Source organism: Arachis ipaensis, chromosome B5 (assembly GCF_059453495.1).
Source record: "Arachis ipaensis isolate K30076 ecotype BB chromosome B5, ASM5945349v1, whole genome shotgun sequence".
Classification (NCBI taxonomy): Eukaryota; Viridiplantae; Streptophyta; class Magnoliopsida; order Fabales; family Fabaceae; genus Arachis; species Arachis ipaensis.
In genome coordinates, this window is record NC_142440.1 from 50,277,428 (window position 1) to 50,286,893 (window position 9,466).

The following is a 9,466-nucleotide window of genomic DNA, read 5'->3' on the forward strand; positions in this document are numbered from 1 at the left end:
GAACCCAATTATGAAGGAAGTGGTACAGAAGGAAGTTATGAAGTTGTGGCAGGGAGGGGTAATCTACCCGATCTCAGACAGCCCCTGGGTTAGTCCCGTGCATGTTGTTCCGAAAAAGGGAGGAATCACTGTAGTTCCCAATGAGAGGAACGAACTAATCCCCACCAGGACAGTCACAGGATGGCGAATGTGCATAGACTACAGAAAACTAAATGAAGCTACACGAAAAGATCATTTCCCCCTTCCATTCATGGATCAGATGTTGGAAAGACTTGCAAGACACTCATACTATTGTTTTCTCGACAGTTATTCAGGATATAACCAAATAATGGTTGATCCTAGAGACCAGAAGAAAACCTCATTTACTTGCCCATATGGAGTGTTTGCTTACAGGCGCATGCCATTTGGGCTATGTAATGCACCTGCGACTTTTCAATGCTGCATGCTTTCTATTTTCTCATATATGATAGAGAAATTCATTGAAGTTTTTATGGATGATTTCTCGGTATTCGGAGATTCCTTTCATAGCTGCCTGAATCATCTAGCCTTGGTATTGAAAAGGTGCCAAGAGACTAATCTGGTCTTGAACTGGGAGAAATGTCACTTTATGGTGACAGGAGGAATAGTCCTTGGCCATAAGGTTTCTATCCAAGGCATTGAGGTGGACAGAGCTAAAGTGGAACTTATTGAAAAACTTCCTCCACCTAGTGATGTCAAGGCAATTAGAAGCTTTTTAAGGCATGCTGGCTTTTACAGAAGATTTATTAAAGATTTTTCAAAGATAGCCAACCCCTTGAGCAATCTCCTTGTATCTGATACACCATTTATCTTCAATGAAACATGCATGCAAGCATTCGAGAATTTGAAAAAAAGATTGTCCTCTGCCCCTATCATTTCCCCACCTGATTGGAACTTACCCTTTGAATTGATGTGTGATGCATCTGACTTTGCAGTTGGGGCCGTGTTAGGGCAGAGGAGAGATAACTTAGTCCATGTGATATACTATGCTAGTAAAGTCCTCAATGAAACTCAAAGAAATTATACCACTACTGAAAAGGAGTTGCTAGCAATAGTTTTTGCATTTGACAAGTTTAGATCATACCTCATTGGTGCTAAAGTGATTATTTTCACAGATCACACAGCACTTAAATATTTGTTTGCCAAGCAAGAATCAAAACCAAGACTAATAAGATGGATTTTATTGTTACAGGAATTCAATATTGAAATAAGAGACAAGAAGGGAGTAGAGAACAAAGTAGCGGATCACCTATCCAGAATCCCTCATGCTGAAGGTAGAACACATGATACTAGTGTAAATGAGCTCTTCCCTGATGAGCAGTTGATGACAGTTCACAAAGCACCATGGTTCGCAGACATTGCCAACTTCAAGGCAACTGGGGCCTTACCTCCAATGATCAATAAACATCAAAAAAGGAAGCTCATAAATGATGCAAAATATTTTGTCTGGGATGAGCCATATCTCTTCAAGAAATATTCAGATGGAATCCTGAGAAGATGTGTTTCAGAAGAAGAGGGACGGGAAGTCCTGTGGAATTGTCACGGCTCATGCTATGAAGGCCATTTTGGAGGGGACAGAACTGCAGCAAAGGTGTTACAAAGCGGATTCTTTTGGCCTACCCTTTTCAAGGATGCTAAAGAACTAGTAAAGAGCTGCAATGAGTGCCAAAGATCTGGGAACTTGCCCAAAAGAAATGAGATGCCACAAAATTTCATCTTAGAAATGGAACTGTTTGATGTATGGGGAATCGATTTCATGGGACCATTCCCAACCTCATATCCAAACAAGTACATTTTGGTGGCAGTGGACTACGTTTCCAAGTAGGTGGAGGCTATTTCAACCCCAACAAATGATAACAAGGTGGTCATTAACTTCCTCAGGAAGAATATTTTTAGCTGGTTTGGAGTCCCACGAGCACTCATCAGTGATGGAGGGAGCCATTTTTGTAACAGACCACTAGAAACTCTTCTCCTACGATACGGGGTGAAACACAAGGTTGCCACACCTTACTATCCCCAAACAAGTGGGCAAACTGAGATATCTAACAGAGAGCTAAAAAGGATTTTGGAAAAGACTGTGGGTATATCAAGAAAGGATTGGTCGAAGAAGCTGGATGATGCTCTTTGGGCATACAGAACAGCATTCAAAACGCCACTAGGGATGTCCCCATACCAACTGGTGTATGGAAAAGCTTGTCATCTACCACTGGAGCTGGATCACAAAGCTCTCTGGGCTCTCAAGTTATTAAATTTTGACAGCATCGCTGCTGGTGCAAAGAGGATCTTGCAGCTACAAGAGATGGAGGAATTTAGATCTCAAGCCTATGAAAATGCCAAGATTTATAAAGAAAAGGCGAAGAGAAGACATGACCTGCATCTGGCACTAAGGAGTTTCGAAAAGGGACAGCAAGTATTCCTCTACAACTCCAAATTGAGACTGTTCCCTGGCAAACTCAAATCAAGGTGGTCAGGACCCTTTCTTGTTACAAAAGTCTCGCTATATGGGCACATAGAAATCATGGATGAAAGTTCGGAGAGGACTTTCACTGTGAACGGACAAAGACTCAAACACTATATGGGCAACATGGGGGAAAACCCCAAAGTGAAGTATCATCTCAAGTAATGGAGGAATCGTCGAGCTAGCGACGCTAAAAGAGCGCTTTGTTGGGAGGCAACCCAACCTGAGGTAGTTTCTTTTTCATCGTCATTTCAATAAAAATCACAAGTTGTTTCCCCTGTATTGCGAGGAGCTAAGTTTGGTGTTCCACACCAAAACAAATCCAAGAGTGAAAGTGCAGTTTTAAGTTTGGTGTTCCACCAAAGATATTCGTTATAATCATACTACACTCCAATGACAGATTGCTAGCTCCAACCAATCAGGGGAACCACTTAGCAGTAGTTTAGTCTGAAGTTAATGGTTGTTTTGTTAATAACAACATATGAGGCTCTCTGCAAGTATGCAATCTGTTGTACTAGGCAAAAGAACTAAGTTTGGTGTTCACACACCAAATTAAGTTTAGAAATTCGCAAGCATACATGCAAGCTAACTATGTCTCAAGTACTTTGGAAACATGCAACTTCCAATAACTTTGCAGGAACCTTCTGTGGAAATAGTGCACCATCATCCAAGGAAGTGAAGGAGCAAAAACTATGGGTAAGGACAACAAGGGGATAGCAAGAAACCATCACCCGAAGGTTGTGTTGTTACTTAATTCCATATACTCAAAATGCTAAAAAAATTGGAAGTCCGAAGGAACTTGATTTATAGTTGCTCATTAGTTTAGATGATTAGAGTTTAATGTTGCTTTATTGCTTTTGTCATATGTGTGCTGTCCACGATACCTGCTGGATTTTCACTTTGCTTACTTGTATGCTTGTCTCCTTTTGAATCAAATAAAAACAGAATGATTGTTATCAAAGACCAGAGTGGAGTTCATATTGTGGAGTAAGTTCCTTAGTGTGTGATGTGGTCATAAGTTAGCTAAGTTGGTACACCAACAAGGGTGGGAAGACAACTATCTGTCCTGAATCATATGCTTGAAACACACCCCATGAGACTAGCTAAATAACAAGATCCTAATAAGAAAAAAGGGAAAAAGAACAATAAGAGTTGAAAAAGAAAGAAAAGTTAATAAAGAATAAGGCTAGGCACCAAGGGTTTGAAACTTGAGAGATGTGTCTGTGGTGCTCCTGTACCAAGGATCTGCTTGGATGAATAAGTTCTTAGGAGTGCTTCATCACTTGGTAACTTGGGTTAACTAACCCGGGATTATCAGCTGAAAGTCCACTATCAAGAGCAACCTTGCTACAGAATATTTAGTAACCCAAAGAGGTGCTGGACACCAAAGTCTCAAGAAAGAAAATAAACAAACCATGTGCCTGTGGTGTGTATGTATGGGGGAAAGAGATTTGAGGGAGTAAGTCCTTAGGGGTGTCTTAACACCTAGCACCTTGAACCAACTGGTTCGGGAGTGCTGGCTGAAAGCTTATCTTAAAGAGTCGCCCCCTCACAGAGCACTTAGCCTAAGAACACAAATAAGCCCTGAAAATAATAAAAGGATCAATGAATAAGAGTCTCATAGGGTGCAATTAAGTGAGTAATCCAGGACATGATAAAGGTCTGAAAGCCAGTGAAGGAATGAATCTAAGTTTCTATTCATGAAACCACCATAAAACCAAGGACATGACTTCCACAATAATGACTCATTCCTCTTGGCATTTCATTCATCATTCTCTTGTTCCAACACTTGCTTAGGGACAAGCAAGCTTTAAGTTTGGTGTTGTGATGCCAGGGCATTTTGGCCAGTTTCACTGACCTTTTATTTACTGTTTAAGGGTAGTTTCATGCATTTTCTTAGGAAATAAGCAAGTTTTGGGTAGAAATTCACTTACATCTTGATTTAAGCATACATTGTGTACTTTACATGATTTCATGAGAATTTTGCATGAATTAGATGACAAATTGGATGATGCATGTCTCATGATGTGGATTAGAACTTTGATGCACTTTATTGCTTGATTTCAGGACAAAGGAAGCAAGAAAGAGCCACGTTAGCAGCCACGTTAGTCTAACTAACATGACCAACAACGTGGAATGGGAGCTAGCTTAAAACGTTAATGAGAAAAGTAATCGCCAATAACGTCCTCGAAGCCATCATAGCCCACGTTAAGATTCACGTTAACTAAGTTAACGTGAACACTAACGTGGAAGAAAGAAAGTGGAGCCAACGTTAGTGACACTCACCTTTGTTACTAACGTTGGACCAAGCTCACAACTGGCCACGTTAAGAGCCACGTTAACTCAGTTAACGTGGACTCTAACGTTGGAAAGCAAAAGAGAAGCCAACGTTAGTGACACTCACCTTTGTCACTAACGTTGGCCAAGCTACAATGAGCCACGTTAGTTGCCACGTTAACTTAGTTAACGTGGAAGCTAACGTGGAGAAAGCAAGTGATCACCAATGTTAGTGACACTTACCTTTGTCACTAACGTTGGAATGAGCCACAATGAGCCACTATGAGCCACGTTAACTCCCACGTTAACTTAGTTATCGTGGAAGCTAACGTTGAGGATAGGATGATGAGCCAACGTTAGTGACACTCACCTTTGTCACTAACGTTGGAGATGGCTATCATTACCACGTTAGAAGCCACGTTAACTTAGTTAACGTGGACTCTAACGTGGGAAGTAGGGGCACCTTGGAACGTTAGTGACAAAGGTAAGTGTCATTAACGTTCTCAAAGGATTGGCAAGCCTACGTTAAGAGCTACGTTAACTAAGCTAACGTGGACTCTAACGTAAGGGGAATGGAGGACTCTCAACGTTATTGGAAAAGGTGAGCTCCAATAATGTGTGCAAAGGACCAAGAGGCAACGTTAGTAGTCACGTTGGTGCCACTAACGTTGAAGTTAACGTGGATCATCCCTGGGTGAAGAACGTTAGTGAAAAAGGTGATTGCCACTAACGTTCTCGAACCCACACTCTCACTTAACGTTAACACCACTAACGTCCTGAGCTAAAGACCTTTCCTACTTCACACTTTCTCTCTGCAAGTAAAGCTAAGCCCAATGCAGAAGATAACTGCTTCAAACTCAAGATCCAAAGGCCCATATCCAAGACTTGAAGAATCAACTAGAAGATCAGAAGAGTAGTATATATAGGGGTAGTTTTGAATCAGGAAGCAGCTTTTGGGGGGATGGGAAATTGAGAACTACTCTCTGGATAATTTACTTTCTCTGCACTTCTAGTTCTAGTTTTCATGATGTATTCTCCATCTTTGTTTTCCATTTCCAGAGCTATGAACAACTAAACCCCTTTCATTGGGTTAGGGAGCTCTGTTGTAATTTGATGGATCAATACTAATTTTCATTACTCTTCTTCTATCTTTTCTCTTGATTTTACTGGAAAGCTTTCAATCTTCATCCCATTGGGTAGTTATCTTGGAAAAGAAGCTATTCATACTTGAATCTCTTCTGAACCTTGGAAGAGGAATGAAGAGATCATGCTAGAAATGCTTTCTCATGTTGGACCAAATTGGGTTTTGTTGGGTATGGTGACTATAATCCTACCAACACTTGATCTGGGAATGCATGTGGTATAATCAGTGACCATACTTCATCTCTTCTCATGAGCAATTGACCAAGAAATTGGCTATTGATCAAGATTTGAGAGATTGAATTACCAAGGAATTGGAATTCGATCACTTAAGATTGCCAAGGAGATCAATGAATGCATTGATTGAGGAAGGGATGAAAATGAACTTGATCCAGAGAATGCAACATCTCCTAAGCCCAATGAATCCCCATTTCTGATCTTACCCATTCTCTTTAATTTCTGCAATTTACTTTCATGAGCATCTTCCCCATTCCCATTTACAATTCTGTAATTTACTTTCCGTCATTTACTTTCAGCTCTTTACTTCCAGCATTTATATTTTCTGCAATTTACTTTCCCGCCATTTAATTTCCTGCAACTCTCAAACCAAATTCTGCTTCGCTCAACTAGAACATTCCTCTAATTAAAGTTGCTTGACTAATCAATCCCTGTGGGATTCGACCTCACTTTATTATGAGTTTTTACTTGACGATAATTCGGTACACTTGCCGAAGGAAAATTGTTGAGAGACAAGTTTCCGTGCTATCAATCGGTGACCAAACTTCATCTCTTTCCATGAGCCCTTAAATCAAGGAATTGGGCAATTGTTCATTCTTAGAGAGATTGATGAGCCAAGGAATTGGGATCCAATCACTTAAGATTGCCGAGGAGATCAATGAATGCATTGATTGTAGAAGAGATGAAAATGAATTTGATCCGGAGAATTATACATCTCTCGAACCCAATGAATTCCCCATTCTCTGATCTACCCATTCTATTTACTTTCTGCTCTTTAATTTCATGCTAATTCCCCCTTCCCATTTAATTTCTTGCAATTTAAGCTTCTGCACTTTAATTCCCTGCAATTTAATTTTCTGTTCCTTTAAATTCTTGCAATTTAAGTTTCCCGCCAATTTTACTTTCTGCAATCCCAATTAAATTCTGATTTTGCTCAACTAGAACAATTCACCAATTATAATTGATCGATCTACCAATCCATGTGGGATTCGACCTCACTCTACAGTGAGTTTTTACTTGACGACAATTCAGTGTACTTGTCGGAAGAAAATTTGTTCAGAGGTGAGTTTTCGTGAATCAAGTTTATGGCGCCGTTGCCGGGGATTGATTTTGTATTGACAATTACTAAATTGTAGGATAACTAGATTGAGAACTTTTATTTTCTTTTGTTACTTGAATTCCAATTTCTTTTGTTACATTTAATTTCTGCAAATTTTAGTTATTTTTTCATTAATTTTACCTTGCTTCTTTACTTTCCAGCAAGCTAACCCACTAACCATTTGATAAATTGCTCTAACCAAGCTAACTATACTCTGTTTTAGTGGATATTGCAATTTCCATTTCTTGTACTTGTTCATTGTATGACAAGTAGGAGAAAGAAAATTTCAACCTCATTTGATAGTGAACCGAAAAGAACCTTCCTGAGATTAAGGAGGGAAGCAAGAGGAAAGAGTGTTGTTGGTGTAGAAGAAGAGGAGGAATACATTGATATAACCATGGAGGATGATATGGAAAACCATCATGAAGGAGAGGTGAACAATCATGCCAGAAGAGGTGGAGCCAACCCTGCTAGACAAGAGAGGAGAGTCCTGGGATGATACATCAATCCAAATCCAGGAAATTATGGTAGCAACATTCAAAGGCCAACTATCCATGCTAATAATTTCGAATTGAAGCCTCAGCTCATAACTCTTGTCCAGAACAACTGTTCTTTTGGGGGTAGTGCACAAGAGGATCCTAATGAGCATCTCACTAAATTCCAAAGGATATGTGATACAGTTAAATCTAATGGCATTCATCCTGACACCTATAGATTGCTACTGTTTCTATTTTCTTTGAGGGACAAAGCATCAAAATGGCTGGAATCATTCCCAAAGGAAAGTATGATAACCTGGGAAGATGTAATGAACAGATTCTTGACAAGGTTCTACCCTCCACAAAGAGTAAACAGGCTAAGAACTAAAGTGTAGATATTCAGACAGTAGGATGGTAAAACTCTTTATGAAGCCTCGGAGAGATTCAAGGATTTAACAAAGAAATGCCCCCGTGATGTATTTAATGAGTGGGTGCAAATTTACATCTTCTATGAAGGGCTGAATTATGAATCAAGAAAGGCTGTAGATCACTCATCTGGAGGTTCCCTAAACAAGAAGAAGACCATTGAAGAAGCCATTGATGTTATAGAGACAGTGGCTGACAATGAGTATTTTTATGCCTCGGACAGAAGCAACAACAGGGGAGTCTTGAAATTGAACCATATGGATGCAATCCTGGCCCAGAACAAGATGATCACCAAGCAACTGGCTGAATTGACCAAGCGCATGGAGAAGAATCAGGCTGCAGCTATCCACACTCAATCATCACCCCAAGAAGAGTTGAAGACAGAAGAAGGAGTTAACTAGGAGGAAGCTAATTACCTTGAGAATTCATCTAGGCAAACTAATGATCCATACTCTAAAACCTATAATTAAGGTTGGAGGAACCACCCAAACTTTGGGTGGGAGATCCAACAAAACCAAGGCCATGACCACAGAGCTCATAATCCTAACCAGTACAATAACTCCACTCACCAAAACTCCAACCGAAAATCATATCAGACCATACAAAATAGTTATTCACAGCCACCATACCAAAGTCACAACAACCAATCTCAACACCCCAATTCCAACCAATCAGCACCACATGATGAGAACAGAATGGCCAGGATTGAAGCTATGCTTGCAACACTAGGCAAGGAATTTGAAGACATGAAGAAATTCAAGGAAGAGGTGAAGGGGAGTCTAAAAAGCCAAGGAGAGGTTATTAAGAATCTATAATCTCAAGTAGGACATCTTTTATAGCAGATTCCGAAGCCCACTGATAGTTTCCCAAGTGACACTGAGAAGAATGCAAGAGGGGAAATGAAGAAGGTGAGATGGGAAGAGTGTAAGGCAGTTACACTTGCAAATGAATAAATTCTAGATGAAGATACCAGCAAACCAACAGAGCACATCAAAGGAAGCTTCTAAAGCAACTAAGAGAAAAAGGAACAAGGAATTGGATCTATATAAAACAAAGAAGCAACAAGGGAGGAAACTCCGAAACCTTATGTGCCAAAAGCACCATTTCCTCAAAGACTAAAGGGAAGTGAGGAAGAAAAGTCATATTCAAGATTCCTAGATATGTTTGCATCTCTCAGTGTCAACATTTCCTTCATCAAAATTCTCCAACAGATGTCCACATACATCAAGTGCATTAAAGAGCTACTAGCCAGAAAGGGCAACCTGAAGGGTGGCCAAATAGTGGTGATGAATAAGAAATGTAGTGCTCTTATTCAGAAGGACGTACTCCTGAAGA

General features: G+C 40.1%; 1 non-coding gene across 1 annotated transcript; it reads right to left on the reverse strand.

Annotated features, from left to right (window-relative positions):
* Positions 1-8,079: 8,079 nt before the first annotated feature.
* Positions 8,080-8,185, reverse strand: LOC148564138 (small nucleolar RNA R71). The gene has a single exon (XR_015884327.1). It is a non-coding gene; the product is annotated as a small nucleolar RNA R71 (small nucleolar RNA).
* Positions 8,186-9,466: the final 1,281 nt, after the last annotated feature.